Source organism: Staurois parvus, unplaced genomic scaffold (genome assembly GCF_062004578.1).
Source record: "Staurois parvus isolate SC_StPar_1 unplaced genomic scaffold, SC_StPar_1.0 ptg000102l, whole genome shotgun sequence".
Classification (NCBI taxonomy): Eukaryota; Metazoa; Chordata; class Amphibia; order Anura; family Ranidae; genus Staurois; species Staurois parvus.
The window spans coordinates 735,846-763,440 of record NW_028317898.1 but is presented as its reverse complement, the minus strand read 5'-3'; the positions used below and the strand labels follow the sequence as shown (position 1 = coordinate 763,440).

At 47.7% G+C, this 27,595-nt stretch overlaps 1 long non-coding RNA gene across 1 annotated transcript in view; it reads right to left on the bottom strand.

The window, feature by feature from the left end:
* LOC149467726 (uncharacterized) overlaps nt 1–25,937 on the bottom strand; it is a 34,338-nt gene extending 8,401 nt beyond the window's left edge. Inside the window, exons 1-2 of the long non-coding RNA XR_016311858.1 lie at nt 25,508–25,937; nt 13,145–13,217 (exon numbers count right to left, since the gene is read on the bottom strand). This is a non-coding gene — a long non-coding RNA (uncharacterized LOC149467726). The remainder of the gene's footprint in view (nt 1–13,144; nt 13,218–25,507) is intronic.
* Nucleotides 25,938–27,595: the final 1,658 nt, after the last annotated feature.

The following is a 27,595-nucleotide window of genomic DNA, read 5'->3' as shown; positions in this document are numbered from 1 at the left end:
TCAGAAAGGTGCCCCCACACAGTGACCTTAGCCCGCACGGTCCTTATGAACGACCGGTGGCCATCTTGATATTTTATGTAAGTTGTTTACCTGTTTTTATATTACATCCTTTAATAAAAATACTACACTATCGGATACCTCTCTTCTGGGCTTGTTTGTCCTGCGAGCCCCCCCTAAGGTGATTCCTGACATATGAGAGCGGCTTAACATTCCTCTGGTGGCTGATGACGGAATACCTGATGATGAGCTTTCTACCTTTGGACGCATAGTACCTGAATGCTGGTGACCTGGTGACGAGCCACGTTGCAGTGCTCCAGATCCAGATGACCAGGAGTAGGTCCTATTTACTCCAATGCGCAATAATTGCGCTATCTGGTTAGTGCAATCAACATTCACTTTCTAAGCCACAGATGTCACGGATTGTTTTTATCATTTTGCAATACGACCGAATAGACTGGCTTTGGCACTATTGTCACTATATGCACCTTTTTCCTTCAGGATATTTGAGATTGCTTTACATCATTGGTTTCAGCACTAAGTTATGTTGCTCATTTGCACACGTATATCATGTACATTTTATTATCTATTTTAATATCCAATTTTTAGTGATGCATATTTTATGTTCATGTATTACTGGAGAGGACTGAGTGAGTAATCCTACACCCCCTGGGCCTGATAAGGGGAGAGAGCATTCTGGTGGGAAACCTGACTAGCTCCTCATCTGGGACTGCTTTCATCTAAAGTGGCAGCTTCTTGTATTCTTGCCCAGGGATTCCCTCAGGCAGCTGGGTGAAGAAAAGAATTAATCTTGGATCTGGGGTGATACACCAGGAGAACTCTCCAAGAAGAGATTTTGCTGTATAGAGACTTGTACATAGTTGCTAAGGAGTTTGTCCTCAAGTTGTAGTTCCTTGGGCATCCCATACACCTCTCAACTCCATCGAAGTTCAAACCCCTTAATAAAACCTAAAAACCAAGCTCAAAGACTGTTTATTAACTCCAGTGTGCAAGGTCTGAAGAAAATGCGTGTTGCCTGACTGTGCAGGACTATAGGGGGACCCAAATCTTTAGCAACTCCTAAGAGGGTAGTGCTACATTCTATTACATCACTTCTGAATTTTTATTCAAGAATTTTCGTAACTTTAGTAACCTCTTCACTTTCGATATGATACTAGCATGCAAAAAAAAACGGACGATCATTCGTCCGATATTTTCAACGTGTATACAGGGCTTTACTTAGCTCGAAACTAAGATCTAGTGACCTATACAATAAGCAGTCATTCTCCCTAGTCCAAGCGCCTAAAAGTACAGGGAATGATTAACCATCATTAAATACTTGGAGTGTCACATTCAGTGCTTTGCCAATATGTCCCTAATAGCTCATTCACACCATTGAGGTGTCACAGTGCACATGTCTAAATGTGTGGTGCATTAAGGCAGTCCATTCATTGAAATGGGTGGCCTAACACACCAAACCAAACCAAAAAAGGTGCTTGACAGACAGGCACTGCCCTTTGACAAGGTGCATCGGGGTGCCACTCAGAATGAATGACTACGTAACACACAATGTGACATTCAGTGAGAATTTACAGGCGGTTAATTATTCCATGTAAAATGGGATGCTATTCAGACTAAATAACTTTCTTTTGCATAATGTGACATGCACCATGCACTTATAAAAGGTTAATGTAGAACTAGGCACAACTTTTTTTTCATACTGGATAGAGCAAGGGAGGAATAACCTCTGCCAGATTTTTTTTTGTTTTGACATCTGTGTCCCATTGCAAAGATTTACCTTCACTTCCTGTCCCATAGCTAAACAGGAAGTAAAAGGAAATCCATGCAAATTAAGGGAATTCCTTTGGGACCCCCAGGTAACCAGAACTAGTGTCCCTATTGGAAGATTTCCCATCTTTTACTTTTCTGGGGACAACCCAAAATTTGGGATTTTCTTTTATTTTCACTTTCAATGATAATGATAAACAGCAAAAATAAAGAGGGTGAATCTCTTTAACAGGGGGCACAGGCAGCAATAGAAAGTGATAAGTGTTCTAATCCATCTCCACTCTATCTAAAACTAAAGAAAACATTTTGCCTTTAGTTATACTTTAATTAGTCCATATATTTTAAAACACATGCACTAGAAAGATTGACTGCTTTATTCAGAATGAATGGCACCACATTGCACCAACACTGATAATTGTGCATTACTGAGCGTTAACACAACGCACTAATGTGAATGGGCTCTGAGTGTTGACAAAGAGGTTGCTCTATGAATTTGCACAGTGATACCTGTAACAATTGTGCGCAATAAAGACATGGAAGTTGTACTCAAAAGCCATCGTGTGAAAGTCTCATGAGCAGTGTTCCTACTGCCTCCCCCCCTTTGCAAACTATGGAATTTGTAGCTTAAACTTTTAACAAACTTCAAAAGAACCTCTTATCTTAATTAAAACACAAAAAGATGCAGTGTCCAGACCTGACCAGAGCTGTAAACAGCTAATTAGTCTAGGCAGGATGTCTATTTCCACAAACCATGAAAAACACTTTCCACTGCCCTATCGTAAAACAATAATAACTCAGTCAAGCCGTCACATGTGACCTTTAAGGCTCTAGGAATATAGAGCATGCCATAAAACGTCTATCCCACAACGTAACAATTCCACATACAATTAATAGAATTCAACAGGAACAGGGCACATTAATTTTGGGTATATATTTGAATGGGGAATATCATACTGAACAAATCAAGGTCATACATAACTATGGTATTACATAGGGAAGGGGAGAAAGCAGTCTCCTCCCTCCTGGGTGACAAAGGTATGCTGTGCTGTGTTTGGTATCCCTGGGATCTAAATATAATTCTGAATAATAATCTGCCAGTTGCTAGAATACCACCTGCACATATTGGAAGTTGTTAATATTAGTATGAAACTGTAGTTGGAACTTGGTAATAAATTTGGTGACCTCCTAGCACCCATCCCCTAAACCGGATGATTGGTCAGTTGTTCTCAGGCAACACCTCTTTGATATCATAGAAAAGGGACTGACCAGATCTAGTAGGGGAGCTCTCATTTACCATCAACCAAGAAACACCCAAGAGAGCCAAGGCAACGTTATTTGCTTGGACAATTGGACTCTGCTAAAACCAAGGACTTTGCAAGTATTCTGCTTTCTTACCTCCTTTCCTTTTTCTCTGTTACTTTATTGTACTCTTTATTTCTTTGTAACATCTTTTTCTGTAAATAATTTAATTGCACCATTTGACTTTTTCATTAATAAACTCTATTTTTAAAAGTGTTAAAATTATCTCTAAGACTTTTAATGCAAACTAAAGAATCCCTGTCTCTTGAAAAGTGCTACTGTATATAATAACCCTCTTAATATACCTGTCTCTGGTGACAGTGTGTGTTACAGACATTTATTGTTCATGTTTGTTCTTGCTAACATTGTGAAGGGTTGATAGTCCCAAAGCTATCTGGTGGCAGTTTGGAGTTTGAAGGGTTAATTGCATAATTAACTTAACCCAGTGGCCATCGCTCTGAGGCTGCTGGCACCTAGGTTGTGGTCAGGGGCGGACTGACCATTTGGAAACTCGGGCACTGCCCGAGGGCCCGGGGTCAGTAGGGGGCCCCATGAGATGCCCCTGGTACCTTTTTCATAGGCTTTTTTGAGTTTGGGCAAGGACACAGGAGCCCCATGATCCCCTATTGCCCAGGGGCCCCATGAGATGTCAGTCTGCCCCTGGTTGTGGTCCTGCGAGCTGGAAAATCTTTGTGCAGGGTGCAGCTGAGAGTGGCATTGTTACGCAAGTGACAGCGCGGTGTGAGATCGGCTGGTGCTTTGTCACAAGTTGGTGAGAAGGGCAGGGGTCGGGCACCGCGTTCGTCACAATACTCACTGAATGAGAAGATGATTTTCAGCAGCCTAATACACATACAAAATGGGTGAAAAGCCTTGGTGAAACATATTGCACTGTATAAAGTAGTTCAGAAAATCAGTGCTGGCATTGATGAAAAAAGGAAAGATCGCAATAATTATCAGCCAAACATTTTTACTGTTTTTGTGGGTTATGAATTTCAAATAATGCCATGGATTATAAAGTTGTGGGTACCAATGGTATAACAATAGCCATGTTAGCCCATGCTGCTGATATGGGGCCTGGGAGTAAAAGGGGACCTATTAGGGGGGTCCTTAAGTCAAATTCAACATTAAAAATTGGTGTATATGTGAAGATACCACAAACCCAGTACTTTATTATTAAGGATTGCAGAGGTTTCTGTTGACACCGACTCTGTATCCCCTGTGATGTCTCCAGTTAAAAGAGCTGACATCAGACACACAGGAGGAGATTTAAGCATTATTGTTGCTAGTAACAAATCCCCCTTTGCAGGCTGTGCAGTAAGGAGAAACCGGGTCAGCAGGGGCGTCCTAGGGTTGGTGTCACCCGGTGCGATAACACTTGGTGAGATCCCCTCCGACGATCTCCACAGAATGGATCGGATCTGCGGATTGAGCATAATGGTTCGGACTCCAATCCATTATGCTCCCCGATCCGCAGATCCGATCCATCCTGTGGGGATCATCGGCTTTCTTTACAACTTACCTTTTCGTGGAGCGGGTCTGGTGTCATCCCGTATAGGTTGCATGCCGACGATCCCCGCAAGATGGTTTGGATCTGTGGATTGAGCATAATGGATCGGAGTCCTATCCATTATGCTCCCCAATCTGCAGATCCGATCCATCCTGTGGGGATTGTCGACTTGCTTTACAAGTTACCTTTTCGTGGAGCAGGTCCGGTGTCACCCCATGCGGTAGGTGTCACCTGGTGTGGCGCGCACCCCCCGCACCTGCCTCGAGACGCCACTGCGGGTCAGCACTGTAATTAACTCCTTATGTCTAAAGCAAGCATTCCAGAGTGTCTCCTCAGGAAAAAACTGGCAAGATGTGCAGATGAATGACAACCATCCCAATCTATAACTAGCCTTTACAGTAAGGAGCACATGGAAGGTGCTTTGCACATTACAAACAACAGAAAATTTCCAGCACACTTACCAGCTAGCCTGCAACAAAACCAATTTAGCCCTGTCTAACAGTTTGCACGGAAAGAGAAGCTTTTTTTGCACACACTTGCAAATGTATGTGAAAGCCGCAGTGCCAAACCTCTTCTAAGGTGGTTGGCATTTATCTGCACAATTGAATTTAATGCGGGGACACATTGAATGCTTTCAGCTGCCATTGTGCGCTTGCTGGGTGTCTGATGTGTTCCTGTACCTTTAAGGAGTTGGCTCCCTCCAGGCAAACCTACCCTTCATTTTTTCATTGCTATATTTGTTCCAACTCGGAACCTCAAAATGATGAGTTAAGACCACAGTATACAGAGGAGCCTTGGCAAGGCACTGTGGCTTTCACATATACAGTATTTGCAAATGTGTGTAGTGTGATTTAATACCAACAATTATGCCATAATATAGAATATTATAATGGTCATTAGTGTTGCTACTACAAATCTTGTGTTTGAGATTTTTTTTTTTACTTACTAGTAGGCCTTCTCTTTCAGCACTTGCTTGTTGTGGTGGTGGAAGGGTTACAAGGGCTTAAAATTTACACTGTGGCCCTGAGATCTGAGATACTGAAAAAGACTAGTGAGCTGCTGCATTCAGGATAGTTGGCTGAAAAATGAAAGTTAAAAGTTAAAGCAGAACTTAACTCCTAAAAAGAAGTTCCACTTTTATGCCTCCTCCTGCCCTCCTCACCTTTCAGACACTTTCCTTTTTTTAGGGGCTGTGGGGACTTGGTTTTAACACTTCCCGCTTCAGCTTCCCACCCTCTCTGCATGCAACCTTTTGGAATACGTCACAGGTCCCAAAAGGCTGCAGGACCATCTCTAGGGCATAGCATGGCACAAGCATGTGTAGTGGGGAGCTGCCTGCAAAGCTGCAGAGTCACACCCGGCTTCCCACAGTTAGCATGGAGGTGCCTGGGGCCCAAAGACTGGTGAAGAACCAGCCAGGGTTTAATAAGCCAGGGACTTACTTAAAGTCAGCAGCTACAGTATTTGTAATTGATGACGTTTATTTTTTTTGGTCTGGGACTGAAGGACCTCTTTAATTTTATGTACTGATACCCCTCTTACCTGACAACTTCTGTCCACAGAACTGGTCCCTAGTCCTACTACCTCACTTCAATATAGACATGCTTTATTTTAAAGTGAAACTAAAGGCTTGTTTTTTTTGTACATACAGTATATATTTAATAAAATACTTACATGCTCTACTCAGTGGTTTTGCACAGAGCAGCTCTGATCCTCCTCTTCCTGGGTTCCCTGTCGGCACTTCTGGCTCTCCCCACCTGAGAAGTGCCACCACAGCAAGCTGTTTGCTATAGGGGCTCTGGTACAAGCTCGCTCCCCAGCCCCACTCTCTGCGTTCATGAGTGTAGCACTACATCCTCAGGGGATGCTGAGTTTTGGGTCCCGTAAGCTTTGCACGGTCAGGCAACATGCATTTTTCCCACATCTTCACATGCACAGAGTTAGTAATTCAGACTTTGAGCTTGTTTTTAATTGTTTTTTATTAAGGACTGAACAACTTGGATGGGGTCTAGGGGTATATTGGATGCCCAAGGAACTGCAAACTTGAGGACAAATGTCTTAACAACGTGTACACTGTACAAAAGCTGTACATCCAAAAATAGCACTGTCTCTGTTAAGGAGCACTGAAGTCCCCTTGGTGTACCTCCTCAGACCCCAGATGAGTCCCCCTCTTGACCCAGCTCCACTGAGGGTATCCCTGGGCAAGATTCCAAGATCTAGCAGCACAGTGGGTAAATGGTTAGTACTTCCACCTGGCAGTATTAGGGTCGTTGGGGCCAAATCCCAACCACGGCACCACCTGCCTGGGGTTTTCATGTTCTCCCTGTGCCTGCGTGGGTTTCCTCTGGGTACTCCAGTTTCCTGCCACACTACAAAGACATGCTGGTAGGTTAATTGGCTCCTGTCTCTGCTTGTGCCCACCTATTTCCTCTGGATCCTTAAAGAGCATCTACACACTGAAAAATGCTGCTGACCTTAATTTTCCCAATGCAACGCAGGTGTTCAGTGGTGTATGTGTTATGGTGCATTTTTTAGTGTGTGGAGACACAACATGAGCCCTTTAGAAATTAACTGATGTACCTCTAAAATGCATGCACAAGCTGCCTACTGAGTAACACCACAAATATGTGGCTAAATGGTTAGAACTTCTGCCTGGCAGTATTAGGGTCATTGGTTCAAATCCCAACCACGGCACCACCTGCCTGGAGTTTGCATGTTCTCCCTGTGCCTGCGTGGGTTTCCTCTGGGTACTCCAGTTTCCTGCCACACTCCAAAGACATGCTGGTAGGTTAATTGGCTCCTGTCTAAATTGGCCTTAGTATGTGTATGTATGAATCTCAGGGATTTTAGATTGTACACTCCTTGAGGGTTAGAGACTGATGTGAGTGTACAATATATATATATATATATATGTAAAGCGCTGCGTAAATTGATGGTGCTATATAAGTACTTGCAATAAATAAATAAACTGACTAACTAGTTGGGTCTTGCACCTGACCACTCTCTCCTTTTATCTAGCCCAGGGGGTGTAAAAGTACTCACACTGTCCTGTCAGTTTGATGAGTTAAAGCTGCTTTCAGGCCTTACCCTGGGCTGGCTGCTTCCCAGCTGACAGGTTGTCCTCCCTCGGAGATGGTGGAGTGGAGATACTTTTGTCCAGCAAACAACCTGTAGGTAGGCTCCCCTCCCTGGGGCCCCCTCCCAGGATTCACACTCCCACCTTCCTCTCCATCCATCAAACACACTACTGCTGCACAAACTCTGCCACATTTAAGGGTTGTCCATGGTCACTTTGCCTGGCCTTCTGCCAGGAGATTAGCCAAGTTCCCCTAAACATGCAGACCTAGGCCTCCTCCACCCCTCTTCCAGAAACTTCTATAAGTTTCTGGAATGGTGGGAGGGCTCCAGAAGCCCTGACCTGTAGTGCCTCCCAGCCTGTCCTGAGGTGAACTCACTACCTCACTCCCAGGCTGACTCATCCCAGGCTGCTACCCAGCCTCTGTCTTACAGAAATAACAACCTAGCTACTTAGAGGGCGCTACATCAGACACAGCAGAGCGGGACTCAGCCGAACCCCCCGCTCCCTCCTCACAAGCTGTGATTGACAATGGCTCCCACTGCTGTGTCTCAGCCAATGAGGATGGAGAGGCCCAGGAAAGCTGAGTCTCCTATGCACATCGCTATACAGAGATCGGGCTCAGGTGAACATTAGGGGAGCTGGGAGGCTGCTGCACAATGAAGGGTTTTTAGCTTCATGCATACAATACAAGAAGGTAAAAAACCTTAAGCCTTTAGAACAACTTTAAGATCAACAATAGCAGGGAGGCCACCAGGGTGCTGCATCAAAATTCTGCATTGGGGCACCATGATCTGCAGTTACACACCTGATAGATACCATTAAAGTCCCGTTTTTCTAAAACTGATTGAAGTAATATGACATTTAGGTAAATGTGTCATCAAAATATACAGAGAACTTTTGGAGAAAGTGGTGAGCAAAAGTAAAATGTAGTAACTTGTTTATTTCCAGTGTAACCTTTGAAGAAATCAAATTAACTATTTTAAAAGAGAAGTATGGACTTTGTAAAAAAAAATATACACCCCTCACATTTTGTAAATATTTTTTATATCTTTTTCATGTGACAACACTGAAGAAGTGACACTTTGCTACAATGTAAGTGTACAGCTTGTATAACAGTGTAAATTTGCCCTCCCCTCAAAATAACTCAGCACATAGCCATTAATGTCTAAACTGCTGGCAACAAAAGTGAGTACACCACTAAGTGAAAATGTCCAAATTGGGCCCAAAGTGTCAATATTTTGTGTGGCCACCATTATTTCACAGCACTGCCTTAACCCTTTTGGATAAGGAGTTAAGCAGAGCTTCACAGGTTGCCACTGGAGTCCTCTTCCACTCCTCCATGATGACATGACGAAGCTGGTGGATGTTAGAGACCTTGCACTCCTCCACCTTCCATTTGAGGATGCCCCACAGATGCTCAATAGGGTGACGTCCTCCCACTCTACTTGCGCATGCACGCCCTCGGGATGGACACAGTGGATCACCGATCACTGTAAAGAGCAGATAACGTCGGCTCTGTCATGTGATCAGCTGTGTTACACTACGCTAACCTACTCAATGCTAGTCATCGTAATTTTAGTGTTAGATGCCTGTTTGTAATAAGCCTCAACCTAGAACCTGCAAAAAAAAGAAGAAAAAAGACCGCACACCTAAAAAACTAACCTCAAATAAAATTTATTATGCACCATAAACAGTAATAGGCCATCGGAGACATGATAATCCTGCATGACAGAGGACTCTACCCCCCGAGATATAAAGAGGGAACCATCAGGGATGGACAAAGGATGGAGTCGGTCCACTGGGACTAACCTGACCCAACCCTCCAACACCCAATCCCTGACCCAAACCACCCCACCAATCCTAACCAACCCCCCAATACCCCCACAAGGAACTCCTCCCCTAGATAGAGGACCCTCACATCCCACCATCCCACTCACAAAAGAGAGAGGAGAAGCTGAGGGAGATAGTACCAGCCCACTGACACCCCCAACCCCCCAAAACCCACTAGATGGAGAGTAAGCCTACTGCACACACCGGGGGTTCCTGGAAGTGCCAACCAAATAGATATATTACACAGCTAAACAACAAACATCAATGCATAAACAGATAGCATTAGAATATATAGCAATATGCAAAGGCCAGTGTGGACATGGCTGTTGGCCAAAGAGGATCACAAGGTATAAAGTCACTGTACAGGGCAAAAGCCTCAAAGTCCATGCAATACGTGGTATAAATAAACTCTTGTGTGACCAGAACCAGATGGATGGAGGCCGTAATGAAGGTAAGGCAATGGAAGGTATTGCATGAGAAAAATGGATGAAACCTGCTGAAATCAATCAGCTGATAGCCAGAGAAGGAATGACAGCCATGGAGTGAGGATGGTCAGCTTGTAACTGGGAGTTCAGTACTATAGTACACAGTAGCCAACCTATGTGATAGAGGATATTGTAGGAGTAAATAAGCAACATGAACTCGTATGACCAGTCCAGCCCGTGATCTGTACAACTGATATGATTAAAGTAGCATCACAAATCGCTATAACTCACAGTCTGATAGGACCCCTGGGTCCTGTGATTATAAAGGCTGAAATAACAATGGAACGTCCAAGTCCAGCAAAAAATCTGCCTGCACTCCCGTGGATGGTGGCCAGTCCTCAAGTTCAAGCCTAGCAAACGGCTCAAGAATAGATGTATGGCTGTGAAAGGTCTACATATGAACCACAGCATGTGGAGATGGCATGTGGATGTCAGAGAGAGTGGGTAGGCACGTGTCAGCTTACGCATTTTGTCCCGCCCACTTCGGGGACTTCTTCAGAACTATAGCTGTCTGTATCTTTTTTTCTAGAAATATAGACATATAACTATTTTTTTCTAGTCTGTTCTGGTCTGGTCTTAACCAAAAGATGACAAGCCTGCCCACCACGACAAGGTAGACTCTTTTAGGGCAGGGCCTACACTAAACTACACTACGCTAACCTACTCCATGCTAGTCATCGTATTTTTAGTGTTAGATGCCTGTATGTAATATGCCTCAACCTAGAACCTGCCATCTTCCTTTCCAGACTTGTTTACAAAGAACAATCCTTTTCATTCACAAAACAGAGAACAGTCTTGAAATGGCTGTTGCTGGTATTATATGACGGGTGATGCAGTGGTCAGCAATGGTAACCTGTAATGGCACATTTCCCCTTCTTTGATGAATTCTGAGCTCTCTTCCACATACATACATCCACATTAGCCTGCAATAAGGCAGGTGAAGTGTACAAGATGGGAGACTCCCCAAGATGTGTCTATTACCTGATTAGACTTGGAAAGACACTGGGGGTATTGTCCCCAATCTCCCACACATATTCATATCTCTAGCATACTGAAATAGAATAAAACAAAGTGTCCACTTTTTCCTTCACGTTTTAATGTACACACCATTGTGTAATGAACCACACTTCACTCTCTGACCAAGCATCAATGTCTGTACAAAACACTAATTGAAAATAATTGACCTTCAGTCTGAAAGGTCTAAAGCAGTTTAACCGCTTGCCGACCCCCCGCAGTGTTTTTACTGCGGCAGGGCGGCACCTGTACGCACAGCGCCATCTTTTAACGTCGCTGTGCAAAACAGGTAGGGGTAGCGCGCGAGGCACGTGCCCGCCCTACCCGTCCCACCGATCATGGCAGCGGGTGTCCATCACCGGCTCCCGACGGGTCATTTCCTGCCGGGTGCCGGCGATTACAAGTAATCACTTACAGATAGCATGGCTGCAGTGTTTACATTGCAGCTCTGCTATCTGTCAGTTCCCAGCACCTCAACCTGAGAGAAGACTTTATCTCTCGGGATCAGCGTGTTCCTGTGAAGTACACACCCCCGCCCCCTAGTAAAACACTCCCCTCACACATTTAACCCTTTCTTTACCTAATAAAGGTTAACCCCTTCCTCCCCAGTGCCATTAATACAGTGTCAGTGTTTTTTTTTTTTGGTGTCATTGGGGATGTCAGTGACCCTAGTCAGTTCCCCCCCCCAGTGTCAAAATGTCCACCGCAGTCCCGCCATAAGTCGCTGATTACTGTCATAAATCGCTGATCACCACCATAAGTCGCTGATGGCCGCCATTATTAGTATAATAAAAAAAAAATCCCAGTATCTTTCCCGCCATTTGTAGATGCTATAACTTTCACGTAAACCAATTCATTTATGACTAAATTTGGTTTTTACATTTTTTTTACTGGACATGTTTTATAGCAAAAAGTCCAAAATATTGTTTTTTTTTTTTGTCAAAATAGTCAGCCTTTTTTTTTTTATAGCGCAAAAAAAAAAAACGTACAGGGGATAAAATACCACCGAAAGAAAGCTCAATTTGTGGGAAAAAAAAGATGAAAATTTCATTTATATACCGTATTGCATGACCGTGCAATTGTCCATTAAACTAGCACAGCGCTGTATAGCAAAAAATGGCGTTAATTGCAGTATCTATACCATAGTTTGTAGACGCTATAACTTTCACACAAAGCAATCAATATACTATGATTTTTTTACCAAAAACATGTAGCAGAATACATTTTGGCCTAAATTTATAACTAACTTTGAGTTTACTATATATTTTTTATAGCTGAAAGTAAAAAACATTGTTTTTCTTCAAAATTTTTGGTCTATTTTTGTTTATAGCGTGAAAAATAAAAAGCGCACAGGTGATCAAATACCACCAAAAGAAAGCTCTATTTGTGTGGAAAAAAAGGAAACAAATTTCGTTTGGGAGCAGCATTGCATGACCGCGCAATTATCAGTTGAATTAGTGCAGCGCCGAGTAGCAAAAAGAGGCCTGCTGACCGGAAGGGGGGTAAATCCTCAGGAGGGCAAGTGGTTAATTATAGTGAAGTTTGTTCACAGAGAACTGCCTTTGTCGCCCTCCTCATCTCACCAGTCCCCAGTTTTACTGACAAAGAAAAATGCTCACAATAGTGTATTACAATAAATAATTGGATGTTAAATTAAAAAAAGTTTTTTTAGAAATAAAATTCCAAAACATCTGAACAGAGCCCATGGCAGCAACAGGGGAAATGACAACCCTCAGGGTACTGTGGTCAACCCCTGAAGGAGGACACCCCACCCATATTCCACCTATCAGGCCATGCACAACACCCCAGTTATCCCACCAGACCGCACCCAACTGGGAGGAGGTGCAATCAACCCTGAACTTCGTGAACCCAACAGGAAGGCCGAGACTTCCTCAGAGTTATGCGCCACCAACATTCCTGTCCTGCCGCAGTTTCAGAGCTCCCCAAGAATTAGCCTCACTCCATTCCTCCAGATGAAGAGTGTCTACTCTCCGCTTAAAAAACCTGTGCTAATACACTATTACAAGCATTATTTCTATGTTGGTAACACTGAGGACTGATCAGAGGAGAAGAATGACCAAGGCAGTCCTATGACAGCAGACCTAACAGCATGAGGACCCAAAGAGAAAGCTGCCACCCTACCTGGACACCTGATCAACATCCGTGGGTCAGCAGAGAAATCTCCAGAGTCGTGTCGTGGCCAGAGAGTATACCCCTGTAAACATTAGATCAGAGAAATGTTGCCGGCATGAAATAGAAGGAATAAACGTGTAACATTAAAAATGCTGATAACATACAAAGCCACTTTAAAATAGTTTGTACAGATTACTGTCTGCATCTTTTTTTCTCTATAGACATATAACTATTTTTTTCTGGTCTGTCTATATGAAATCTAGGAGTCTTTTAGTTGAATCCCATGGTCAAAAATGAAACTGCCCAGAGACAATACATTCTTTCTCCAGTTTTGATATTTGTAACCAAAAGATGACAAGCCTGCCCACCACGACAAGGTAGATTCTTTCAGGGCAGGACCTACACTAAACTACACTACGCTAACCTACTCCATGCTAGTCATCGTATTCTTAGTGTTAGATGCCTGATTGTAATAAGCCTCATCCTAGAACCTTCCATCTTCCTCTCCAGACTTGTTTACTAAGATCTACATAAGAACAACCCTTTTCATTCACAAAACAGAGAACAGACTTGACATGGTTGTTGCTGTTCTCTTATGGTGGGTGATGCAGTGGTCAGCAATGATCACCTGTAATGTCTCTATATATCTCCTTTTCTTTGATCAATGTTTCTTCTCTAAAATACAACGTGAAGGAGAAGAAATGAACAAAACACGGACACTTTGGGGTTGATTTACTAAAGTTAAATAGCATGTGCACTTTGCAAGTTCTATTGCTCCAGAGCTTAGTAAATGAAATAAAGCTGCAGCTGGTAAAGAATACCCAATCACATGCATGAACATGAAGAAGAACAACACTTGTTCTCGCACTCAATGGGGTGATGGATGTCAGCAGTGCTTCCCCGTATTTAGTAAGCTGTGGAGCAACTGCAATTGCAAAGTGGACAGTCTATTGATGAATAATAGAGTCACCCCTTGGTTTTATTTTGTTGTATTACATTTTATGATGCTACAGATTTCCTTATGAATTCACCGAGACACTTTCACTAATGTGTTGATAATGATTTCGGTGGACTCGTTTGGATTATAACACTGTTCAACAAATATTTTATTTTTTGCCAGTTTTGGAAACAAAAGGATCCATTTCTTAATGAATTTCACATTCTGAGTTCAAATATAACAATGAAATTTGTCAATTGGCTCTAGTTTTTCTGTAAACGGAAAGTTTTCTACTATAGGCGTAATGACTACATAATGCACAATAATTATATAGATAGATGTCTTTCCACAAATATAAAGCAAGTGATATTGACTACATAACAAAGCCTAAATGGCATAATATATTGCATAGGATTACCAAGAAAAATTATAGCCATAAGCTAAGTTGAATCATTTTAATACTTAGGATTCTCACTAGTTTTGTCTTCAGTTTGTGTCGGTTTTGCTTCTCTTGGCTTTTCTCTTGTATTCGAGGAAAGGGCTATCTCTTACAACTGCACGTGACTACACGCTTCAGGTTCTTCCTCACTTGACTCAACCACGAAGGATTCTGGTGCTTTAGGAATTGGTAGCCCCTCTCCATGAGGAACTGGACGTATTGCCGATGGAATATTTGGATAGTGCACAGATAACTTTTTCTTCTTATTTAGCCCTTTTACAATTGGAGGCACCATACAAAAGTAACAATTACTAACATGATCTGTTGGCTCTCTCCAAATCATTGGCACAGCGAAAGGCATAGATGCCTTTTTTTGCATTTAACCATTGCTCCAGTGCCGTCCCACAAGAATTGCAGCATATATGTGGTGCCCAGCTCTTGTCCTGGTCTCCTATCTTGCAGCCAAAATACAAGTTGTAGGCTTTCTTAATCATTCCTGTTATCCTCCTTTTTTGTGAGATAAAAGTTATTTCACCGCAGATATAGCAGAAATTATCTGCTTTATTCACACAAGTTCGAGGCATTACTGAGTAGCCTATATAAGCATAAAACGAAATGTAAAGACGCTGTCGAACTACAATCAGCTACAGATACTGCAGCTTTTATGCAGTGAAGTGATGCAATTAAAGGCTAATATTGCATCATCTCAGTATACATGCAATTTTCTATTGGTCACCAGTATCAATTGCGCAATATGCAGCTGAAGTTGCATCATAATTTTGAATGGCTTACGTCATTAGATGGGTGAATATATCATGGAAACTAGAGCCAATCAACATTTTTTAGGGTCATTTTCGTTTTCAGCACCCCAAAATTATGTAAGATTAGCTAATTTTATGCCCAAAACTTTTTACCTGTTGAACAGTGTAATCTGAAGAATCGTGGCCAGAAAGTTCCCCCTTCACATATCGGATACTTAGTTCCAACATCTTCCAGACATCAGCCTTCTGATAAGAAAACAATGTTATAGGGGGACACAGATTTATACATTGATATTACGGGGGGCTGTGGTAATGTTGGTGACAGGCTGTATCATATAGTTATGTATGATATGTACCATTTCTGTAGATAATAAAAGATTAAAAAAAGTCAGAGGGGCCATGATGTCACCATTGTGTGTGAGTGACTGACAGCTGTTCACACTGTGCGCTAGAGACACAGAGAACCAGTATTCCCTCTTCACACTTCTGTCCCACCAGACATGACCCGGGATCCACTAGTCTGTATTAGACTGTCATTAGGATGAATAAACAGAACCAACACCCCTTATATCAGGTCTCCCCATCACTGCGCCCCATTATATCAGGTCTCCTCATCACTGTGCCCCCTTATATCAGGTCTCCCCATCACTGTGCCCCATTATATCAGGTCTCCCCATCACTGCTCCCCATTGTATCAGGTCTCCCCATCACTGTGCCCCATTATATCAGGTCTCCCCATCACTGTGCCCCATTATATCAGGTCTCCCCATCACTGCGCCCCATTATATCAGGTCTACCCATCACTGTGCCCCATTATATCAGGTCTCCCCATCACTGTGCCCCCTTATATCAGGTCTCCCCATTAGTGTGCCCCATTATATCAGGTCTCCCCATCACTGTGCCCCATTATATCAGGTCTCCTCATCTCTGCGCCCCATTATATCAGGTCTCCCCATCACTGTGCCCCATTATATCGGGTCTCCCCATCGCTGCGCCCCATTATATCGGGTCTCCCCATCGCTGCGCCCCATTATATCGGGTCTCCCCATCACTGCGCCCCATTATATCGGGTCTCCCCATCACTGCACCCCTTATATCGGGTCTCCCCATCACTGCGCCCCATTATATCGGGTCTCCCCATCACTGCGCCCCTTATATCGGGTCTCCCTATCACTGCGCCCCATTATATCAGGTCTCCCCATCACTGCGTCCCATTATATCAGGTCTCCCCATCACTGCGCCCCATTATATCAGGCCTCCTCATCACTGTGCCCCGTTATATCAGGTCTCCCCATCACTGTGCCCCTTATATCAGGTCTCCCCATCACTGCGCCCCATTATATCAGAAGTCCTCATTAAGGTCCCCCTTACATCAGACATCCTTATCACAGTCCCCCTTACATGGATTGTCCCCATCGGAGTTCCGTCTTTTATCAGGAGTAATCCACAAAGGCCCTCTTTATATCAGATTCTCCAAGTGTCCCCTTAAATCAGTTATCCTCATCAGAATTCCCATTTCATGGACTGTCCTTAGTGGAGTGCCCCTTTACATGGACTGTCCCCATCATGGTGGTTCCTTATATCAGGAGTCCTCATCAAAGTTCCTCTTACACCAGATGTCCCTACAGAGTCTCCCTTACCTGGATTAACCCCATCAGAGTGCCCTTTTATATCAGAGTCCCCAATACAGTTCCTCCTTACATCAGTTGTCCTCATCGGAGTGCCCCCTTATATGGACTATCCTAATCTCAGTACGCACTCACATGGACTGTTCCCATCAGAGAACCCCTTTACATGGATTGTTCCCATCAGAGTGCCCCCTTACATGAACTGTTCCCATCAGAGAGCCCCCTTTAATGGACTGTTCCCATCAGAGTGCCACTTACGTGGACTGTTCCCATCAGAGTGCCCCCTTACATGACCTGTTCCCATCAGAGTGCCCCCTTATATGGACTGTTCCCATTGGAGAGCCCCCTTACATGGACTGTTCCCATCGGAGAGCCCCCTTACATGGACTGTTCCCATCGGAGTGCCCCCTTACATGGACTGTTCCCATCGGAGTGCCCCCTTACATGGACTGTTCCCATCAAAGTGCCCCCTTACATAGACTGTTCCCATCGGAGTGCCCCCTTACATGAACTGTTCCCATCGGAGTGCCCCCTAACATGCAGTGTTCCCATCGGAGTCACCACTTACATGGACTGATCCTATCGGAATGCCCCCTTACATGGACTGATACCATCAGAGTGCTCCCTTACATGGACTGATCCCATCGGAGTGCCCCCTTACATGGACTATTCCCATCTGGGTGCCCCCTTACATGGACTGTTCCCATCAGAATGCCCCCTTACAAGGACTGTTCCCATCGGAGTGCCCCCTTACTTGGACTGTTCCCATCGGAGTGCCCCCTTACATGGACTGTTCCCATCGGAGTGCCCCCTTACATGGACTGTTCCCATCGGAAAGCCCCCTTACATGCACTGTTCCCATCGGAGAGCCCCCTTACATGGAACGTTCCCATCGGAGTGCCCCCTTACATGGACTGTTCCCATCGGAGTGCCACCTTACATGGACTGTTCCCATCGAAGTGCCCCCTTACATGGACTGTTCCCATTGGAGTGCCCCCTTACATGCAGTGTTCTCATCGGAGTGTCCCCTTAAGTGCAGTGTTCCCATCGGAGTGCCCCCTTACATGGACTGATCCCATCGGAGTGCCCCCTTACATGGACTATTCCCATCTGGGTGCCCCCTTACATGGACTGTTCCCATCAGAATGCCCCCTTACAAGGACTGTTCCCATCGGAGTGCCCCCTTACTTGGACTGTTCCCATCAAAGTGCCACCTTACATGGACTGTTCCCATCGGAGTGCCCCCTTACATGCAGTGTTCCCATCGGAGTGCCCCCTTACATGAACTGTTCCCATCAGAGTGCCCCCTAACATGCAGTGTTCTCATCGGAGTGTCCCCTTACATGCAGTGTTCCCATCGGAGTGCCCCCTTACATGGACTGATCCCATCGGAGTGCCCCCTTACATGGACTGATCCCATCGGAGTGCCCCCTTACATGGACTGTTCCCATCGAAGTGCCACCTCACATGGACTGTTCCCATCGGAGTGCCCCCTCACATGGACTAATCCCATCGGAGTGCCCCCTCACATGGACTGTTCCCATCGGAGTGCCCCCTCACATGGACTGATCCCATCGGAGTGCCCCCTTTACATGGACTGTTCTAATCGGAGTGCCCCATGCATGTATTGTTCTCATCGGAGTGTCCCTTTATGTCACCTGCCCCCCCTTCCCCCCCCCGGACTGAACCCATCGGAGTGCCCCCTTACATGGACTGTTCCCATCGGAGTGCCCCCTCACATGGACTGATCCCATAGGAGTGCCCCCTCACATGGACTGTTCCCATCGGAGTGCCCCCTTACATGGACTGTTCCCATCTGGGTGCCCTCTTACATGGACTGTTCCCATCAGAGTGCCCCCTAACATGCAGTGTTCTCATTGGAGTGTCCCCTTACATGCAGTGTTTCCATCGGAGTGCCCTCTTGCAAAGACTGTTCCCATCGGAGTGCCCCCTAACATGCAGTGTTCTCATCGGAGTGCCCCCTTACATGCAGTGTTCCCATCGGATTGCCCCTTTACATGCAGTGTTCCCATAGCCAGCCCTTCCCCACCCCGGACTGATCCCATCGGAGTGCCCCCTTACATGGACTGTTCCCATCGGAGTGCCCCCTTACAAGGACTGTTCCCATCGGAGTGCCCCCTTACAAGGACTGTTCCCATCGGAGTGCCCCCTTACATGGACTGTTCCCATCGGAGTGCCCTCTTACAAAGACTGTTCCCATCGTAGTGCCCCCTTACATGGACTGTTCCCATCGGAGTGCCCCCTAACATGCAGTGTTCTCATCGTAGTGCCCCCTTACATGCAGTGTTCCCATCGGATTGCCCCTTTACATGCAGTGTTCCCATTGGAGTGCCCCCTCACATGGACTGTTCCCATCGGAGTGCCCCCTCACATGGACTGATCCCATCGGAGTGCCCCCTCACATGGACTGTTCCCATCGGAGTGCCCCCTCACATGGACTGATCCCATCGGAGTGCCCCCTTTACATGGACTGTTCTCATCGGAGTGCCCCATGCATGTATTGTTCTCATCGGAGTGTCCCTTTATGTCACCTGCCCCCCCCCCCCCCAGTCTGTCCCAGAGATGATTGGACGGTCCTCTCCAGAGTGTCCTTGCTTTCTGAGCAGAGCTTCCTCACAGTCTAGACTCCTCCCCCTTTGGAAACGTCCAAAGGGGGCGCTGCGGTACGATTAGCCAGGAGGCGGGGCTGAGGAGCGCGCGGGTAGGATCGTAGACTACATAGGTTGCTAGGAGACCGACGCTGTGCCTTCCAGGAGATGAGTGGAGGGGAGGTGCCTAGCAGCAAAATGGAGCTCCACTCTAGATAGGACATGTGGCCTGCACTCCATCTTTAGTTCAGGTCTCCTTTTTTTTTCTTTTTGTTTATTGAAATTTAATTCAATAAACAACCAACAATCGCAGCTCAATGAAGTGGATGTCACATATGTCCTGTGTAGATTTGTACAGAAACTGAGAAGTCTGGCTGCAGAATGGAACTCCATTTTGGAGGTCACATGTTTCCTGTCTAGTGGAGCTCCACTCTTTAGCCTCTGAATATTTGTTAGTTCATTAAAGTTCATTAAAAAAGGGGCGGAGTGCAGGTCATGTGTTTCCTCTCAAATTCTGCAGCCAGCTTGTCTGAATAGAGCCCCGCCTCAGTCTAGTCTCCTCCCTCCAATGATGCAGTAAGAAAGGGGCGGAGCAACATTGAGCAGCTAGGAGGCGGAGCTGAGGAGCGTGAAAAAGAAATGTGTGTGATCTGTTCTGTAGTGTTTACATCGGTTGCTAGGAGACCGGCGCTGTGCTTGGAGCAGCTGCCTGCACGGTGCTGATGGTGATGGGATCAGTCCATGTAAGGGGGCACTCCGATGGGAACAGTCCATGTAAGGGGGCACTCCGATGGGAACAGTCCATGTAAGGGGGCACTCCGATGGGAACAGTCCATTTAAGGGGGCACTCCGATGGGATCAGTCCATGTAAAGGGGCACTCCGATGGGAACAGTCCATGTAAGGGGGCACTCCGATGGGAACAGTGCATGTAATGGGGCACTCCGATGGGAACAGTCCATGTAAGGGGGCACTCCGATGGGAACAGTCCATGTAAGGGGGCACTCCGATGGGAACAGTACATGTAAGGGGGCACTCCGATGGGATCAGTCCATGTAAGGGGCACTCCGATGGAATCAGTGCATGTAAAGGGGGCACTCCGATGGGAACAGTCCATGTAAGGGGGCACTCCGATGGGAACAGTCCATGTAAGGGGGCACTCCGATGGGAACAGTCCATGTAATGGGGCACTCCGATGGGAACAGTCCATGTAATGGGACACTCCGATGGGATCAGTGCATGTGAGGGGGCACTCCGATGGGATCAGTGCATGTGAGGGGGCACTCCGATGGGATCAGTGCATGTGAGGGGGCAATCCGATGGGAACACTGCATGTAAGGGGGCACTCCGATGAGAACACTGCATGTTAGGGGGCACTCCGATGGGAACAGTCCATGTAAGGGGGCACTACGATGGGAACAGTCTTTGTAAGAGGGCACTCCGATGGGAACAGTCCATGTAAGGGGGCACTCTGATGGGAACAGTCCATGTAAAGGGGCACTCCGATGGGATCAGTGCATGTAAGGGGGCACTCCGATGGGAACAGTCCATGTAAGGGGGGCACTCCGATGGGATCAGTGCATGTAAGGGGGCACTCCGATGGGAACAGTCCATGTAAGGGGGCACTCCGATGGGAACAGTCCATGTAAGGGGGCACTCCGATGGGATCAGTGCATGTAAGGGGGAACTCCGATGGGATCAGTGCATGTAAGGGGACACTCCGATGGGAACAGTCCATGTAAAGGGGGCACTTCGATGGGATCAGTGAATGTAAGGGGGCAAGCCGATGGGATCAGTGCATGTAAGGGGACACTACGATGGAAACAGTCCATGTAAAGGGGGCACTCCGATGTGAACAGTCCATGTAAAGGGGGCACTCCGATGGGATCAGTGCATGTAAGGGGACACTTTGAATGGAACAGTCCATGTAAAGGGGCACTCCGATGGGATCAGTGCATGTAAGGGGGCACTCCGATGGGAACAGTACATGTAAGGGGGGCACTCCGATGGGATCAGTGCATGTAAGGGGGCACTCCCATGGGAACAGTCCATGTAAGGGGGCACTCCGATGGGAACAGTCCATGTAAGGGGGCACTCCCATGGGAACAGTCCATGTAAAGTGGGCACTCCGATGGGATCAGTGCATGTAAGGGGACACTCCAATGGGAACAGTCCATGTAAAGGGGGCACTCCGATGTGAACAGTCCATGTAAAGGGGCACTCCGATGGGAACAGTCAATGTAAAGGGGCACTCCGATGGGATCAATGCATGTAACGGGGCACTCCGATGGGAACAGTCCATGTAAGGGGTAGAGGCGGCTTCATATCGGTCAATCAGATAACAAATGGCTGAGGGTCCGGGCAGTCTGTGTTCTTTATCAGAGGGGTCACCTCTATGCTGCAGATTCAAAGCAGGGAGCCGGCCTCTGCAGATTGCCAGTGACCTCTGACCCCCAGGTCCCATTAAGGGAACCTGCCAACAATACAGCCGCCATTACTAGGTGGTCCAGGATGTAATAGAAAGGTCAAATTGTGGAGGATTGTATGAGCACAGCACACATTGTCAGATCAGATTGGTGGAGATCGCTCTTCAATCATTTCTGACTTTCGCCCCACACCAGGATGGTCACATGATTGCTTGGGTGGGCGCTAACGATGGCGGATCCTCATACAACTCACCGTTTATGTCTTACAGAGCCCCTCCCCCATGCTGGCAATCTGATTGGACGTGAAGTACCGTCAGCCTCATAGTGGAAGAGCCGTGAGCCGCCAACATGGACACCAAATGCGTAGAGGTGGCGGAACGATGTCGGCAAGTGAAGGGCGAGGGGACGGACATGAAGTATCAGATGATGGGTGCAGTGAGCAGCAGGCGCTGTCAGTACTTCATCCAGAAGACAGGTAGGTGGGTGAGGATGGGAGCAAAGGGGTCCTCACTGGGGAAGGAATGGTGTGTCACCCATATACAGAGAGGGCTCCCCATACCCATGTATGAGCTGGAAGTGGCAGGAGATCAGTGCTGGTAGTATCCATCACAGACAACACTGACCCATCCTCCCATCCACCACATACTGACCCATCCCTGCAATCCCCACATACTGACCCATCCCTGCAATCCCCACATACTGACCCATCCCTGCGATCCCCACATACTGACCCATCCCTGCGATCCCCACATACTGACCCATCCCTGCAATCCCCACATACTGACCCATCCCTGCAATCCCCACATACTGACCCATCCCTGCAATCCCCACATACTGACCCATCCCTGCAATCCCCACATACTGACCCATCCTCCCATCCACCACATACTGACCCTTCCCTGCAATCCCCACATACTGACCCATCCTCCCATCCACCACATATTGACCCATCCCTGCAATCCCCACATACTGACCCATCCCTGCAATCCCCACATACTGACCCATCCCTGCAATCCCCACATACTGACCCATCCTCCCATCCACCACATACTGACCCATCCCTGCAATCCCCACATACTGACCCTTCCCTGCGATCCCCACATACTGACCCATCCCTGCGATCCCCACATACTGACCCATCCCTGCGATCCCCACATACTGACCCATCCCTGCGATCCCCACATACTGACCCTTCCCTGCGATCCCCACATACTGACCCATCCCTGCGATCCCCACATACTGACCCATCCCTGCGATCCCCACATACTGACCCATCCCTGCAATCCCCACATACTGACCCATCCTCCCATCCACCACATACTGACCCATCCCTGCGATCCCCACATACTGACCCATCCCTGCGATCCCCACATACTGACCCTTCCCTGCGATCCCCACATACTGACCCTTCCCTGCGATCCCCACATACTGACCCATCCCTGCAATCCCCACATACTGACCCATCCCTGCAATCCCCACATACTGACCCTTCCCTGCAATCCCCACATACTGACCCATCCCTGCGATCCCCACATACTGACCCATCCCTGCAATCCCCACATACTGACCCATCCTCCCATCCACCACATACTGACCCATCCCTGCAATCCCCACATACTGACCCATCCTCCCATCCACCACATACTGACCCATCCCTGCGATCCCCACATACTGACCCATCCCTGCGATCCCCACATACTGACCCATCCCTGCGATCCCCACATACTGACCCATCCCTGCGATCCCCACATACTGACCCATCCCTGCAATGCCCACATACTGACCCTTCCCTGCAATCCCCACATACTGACCCATCCCTGCAATCCCCACATACTGACCCATCCCTGCAATCCCCACATACTGACCCATCTCTGCAATCCCAGCACTGATCCTCCTCACCAACCCAACACTGCCTCACTCTCCCATCCACCACACACTGACCCATCCCTGCAATCCCCACATACTGACCCATCCCTGCAATCCCCACATACTGACCCATCCCTGCAATCCCCACATACTGACCCATCCCTGCAGTCCCCACATACTGACCCATCCCTGCGATCCCCACATACTGACCCTTCCCTGCGATCCCCACATACTGACCCATCCCTGCGATCCCCACATACTGACCCATCCCTGCGATCCCCACATACTGACCCATCCCTGCGATCCCCACATACTGACCCATCCCTGCAATCCCCACATACTGACCCATCCCTGCAGTCCCCACATACTGACCCATCCCTGCAATCCCCACATACTGACCCATCCCTGCAGTCCCCACATACTGACCCATCCCTGCAGTCCCAGCATCGACCCTCCGCACAGTAGTGTATTTTACTTTTTTGCTGCCCTAGGCAAGACTAAAATTGAGCACCCCCCATCTACATTTATCTCTCCCCTTGCTGTTTAAGATCCACCTCTTCAGTACAAGAGCATGATGGAGGGCAGTGTGACATGGCAGGGGGGGGTCGTGGGACAGGAGGGGGTCAGCGTGATGGGGGGCAGCAGGACAGGAAGGGGGCAGCAGGAGAGGAGGGGGGCAGCAGGAAGGGGGAGTAGGCCATCGAGACAGGTAGGAGGGTAGCAGGACAAGAGGGAGGCATCATGACAGGGGGAGGGCAGCATGATGGGGGGTAGCATGGTGGGGGCAGAGGGACAGGAGAAGTGCAGTGGGACAGGAGGAGGAGCACAGAGGGACAGATGGGGGGCATGGAACAGGATCGGGGCAGCGGGACAGGAAGAGCGCAGTGGAACAGGTGAGGGGCAGTGAGACAGGAGGAGCGCAGAGGGACAGGTGAGGGGCAGCGTGACGGGGGGCATGGGACAGGATCGGGACAGGAGGAGGAGTGCAGAGGGACAGGAGGAGCGCAGAAGGACAGGTGAGGGGTAGTGGGACAGGAGGAGCTCAAAAGGAGAGGTGGGGGCCAGCGTGATACGGGGCATGGAACAGGATCGGGGCAGCGGGACAGGAGGAGCGCAGAGGGACAGGTGAGTGGCAGTGGGACAGGAGGAGCACAGAGGGACAGGTGAGGGGCAGCATGACGGGGCATGGGACAGGATCGGGGCAGCGCGACAGGAGGAGCGCAGAGGGACAGGTGAGGGGCAGTGGGAAAGGAGGAGCGCAGAGGGAAAGGTGAGTGGCAGTGGGACAGGAGGAGCTCAGAGGGACAGGTGGGGGGCAGCGTGACAGGGGGCATGGGACAGGATCGGGGCAGCGGGACAGGAGGAGCGCAGAGGGACAGGTGGGGGGCAGCGTGACAGGAGGCATGGGACAGCATCGGGGCAGTGGGACAGGAGGAGCGCAGAGGGACAGGTGAGGGGTAGTGGGACAGGAGGAGCACAGAGGGACAGGTGAGGGGCAGTGGGGACAGATGGGGGGTAGTGGGACAATGTGGGGGGACAGGAGGGGGGAAGTGGAACAGGTGTGGGAAAGGGTGACAGGAGGGGGCAGCGTGACAGGGGGCAGTGTGACAGAGAGGGGGCAATGGTACGGGGGAGGGAAGTGGGACAGGTGGGGGGCTGTGTGTCGGGGGGACAGGAGTGGGGAAGCACCAGTCCTCCAAGCTCTTACCTGTCCAGCAGGGGCTCCTCCAGACAGTGTCAGGATCACTCCAGGAGGGACGCTTGTGTCCCATATCCCTCAGGATCTCCGGCGGCGGCTGCAAAAGAGCGGGGGGCTACTACACCCTGACCTCGTTCTTTTCTTTTTCCTCCTCCGCTGGCACCTTCTGGCCATCCTGCACGTCCCAGCGCACACTGACAGTGGGCCCCGCCCTCACGCGCTCCGAACGCACACCAGGGATCCGCCCACCACTCTTCTCTCCTCTGCAGCCGGTCCCTTAGCCCGGGTGACCCTCCTTGTGTGTCGGCTTGGCTGTACACTCATCCATGGCAGCACTGTTGCTGACACACACAGTGTCCCTTCTGCCTGGGGGGCGTGCCGCCCCCTGTAAACTGCCACCCTAGACAAACGCCTTGTTTGCCTCATGGCAGATACACCCCTGCCTCCTCACCACCCCCCAACACGAACACAGTCCCATCCCTGCAACCAAAATCAGAACATTAACCCTCCTGGAGCCTTTGCCAGGAAATTCTCTCGTAGACATTCCTCACCAGAACACGTAACCTGTATGCATAGCCAAAACTTTTTTTTCTGTTCTTGGTTAAGTGGGAAGGATCGGCGCCCCTGTTGTGTTTTATTGTTTTTTTTTTCGCACTGGGGAGAGTCTCTATTTTTCTTGATGGCTGTTGTCACTGAAGCAGAACATTATGAGAAATGTAAAATTGTAAAGCTGTTCCCAGAAAAGGAATAGAGAAGTCCTCCAATGCAGACATTTGTTCTACTCTATCCAAAAGTGAAAACGATTTGGCTATAGATACAGTTAACTCCATTTAATCCCTCATTATATGTCACTTACTGTTACCAGGACATAGAAGGTGAATCTCCCCAGGGGGAACACAGATCGCAATAACAATTTCATAGGGAATCTAACCCATGACTTGCTTCCATTGTGAGGATCTTTTAAGAGATCAATAGGAAGGATTTTCCCAACAAAGCTTGAATGATGATCCACCAGGCCAGAGAAAACCTGGTGTTTGGTGACAGGTGCATCAGTTTGTCCCGAGATTGAACCGATTTGTCCCAGGATGAACTAGCAAAAGAAAAGAGAAATCATTTTCCTAATGACACCAGTGTAATGGAAATTATTTTTGACTCCAATTTAAGGCTCGTTCACACTTGACTGTTTTACCAACGCTTGCCAAATGCCCCTATAGCGTTTGGCATGTGTTGGTCCGGCGTTTGCGGAGTGTTTTTTAACGCTCGGAAAATGCCGCATGCGCGGTTTAGCGGCGGTTGCTAGGTGTTTTCCGAGCATTAAAAATGCCCCACAAACGCCTATAATGAAGTTTGAATGGTATTACCGCTCCGCAAACACCCCGCAACCGCACCGCAAATGCCAGTCGCGCGTTTGCGGAGCGGCACCATAGACTAGAATAGGAGGCTTCAACGTCTGTTTTGCCTCGATGCTAATGCTCCCGTTAGAACAGCACCATGTGCTGCAATGTGCAGAATTGTCCGAGGCGTTTGGGAAGCGGTAAAAACGCTTCCCAAACGCCTCTCTTCTGCCTGCACACAACGCTAGTGTGAACGTAGCCTTACTGGCAATTTTTCCACTGACATCCATGTATGTGAAAAATATTACCAAAGGGATGCTCACATAAGGGGAATTATTTTCCCACTGACACCAATGTAATTATTTTTTTTTTTGCACACTGTCACTGGTATGTTGGTGGGGAATAGTTTTCCCATTGACACCAGTATAAAGGGCATTATTTTACAATCTTTACCAATTTAAAGTAGCAGTAAACTTGTTATATACACGCACGCACACGCACACGCACACACGTGTTAAAGGGAGTTCTTCATTGCTGTGCTGTCAGTGTGTGGTGATTTCATGTGATCTTCCTTCCAATGTGAGGTTTCCCATCCACACCAAATAAACCCCTTCCCACCGGCTGTACACTTATGTAGCAACACACTGACACCAGTGAAACAGGAATTATTTTCCCATCTACAGCAACTTGAGAGCATTATATTCCCAGTGACATCGATGTAAGTCACATGTACAAGCAGGCATTATATTTTAACCGACATCAA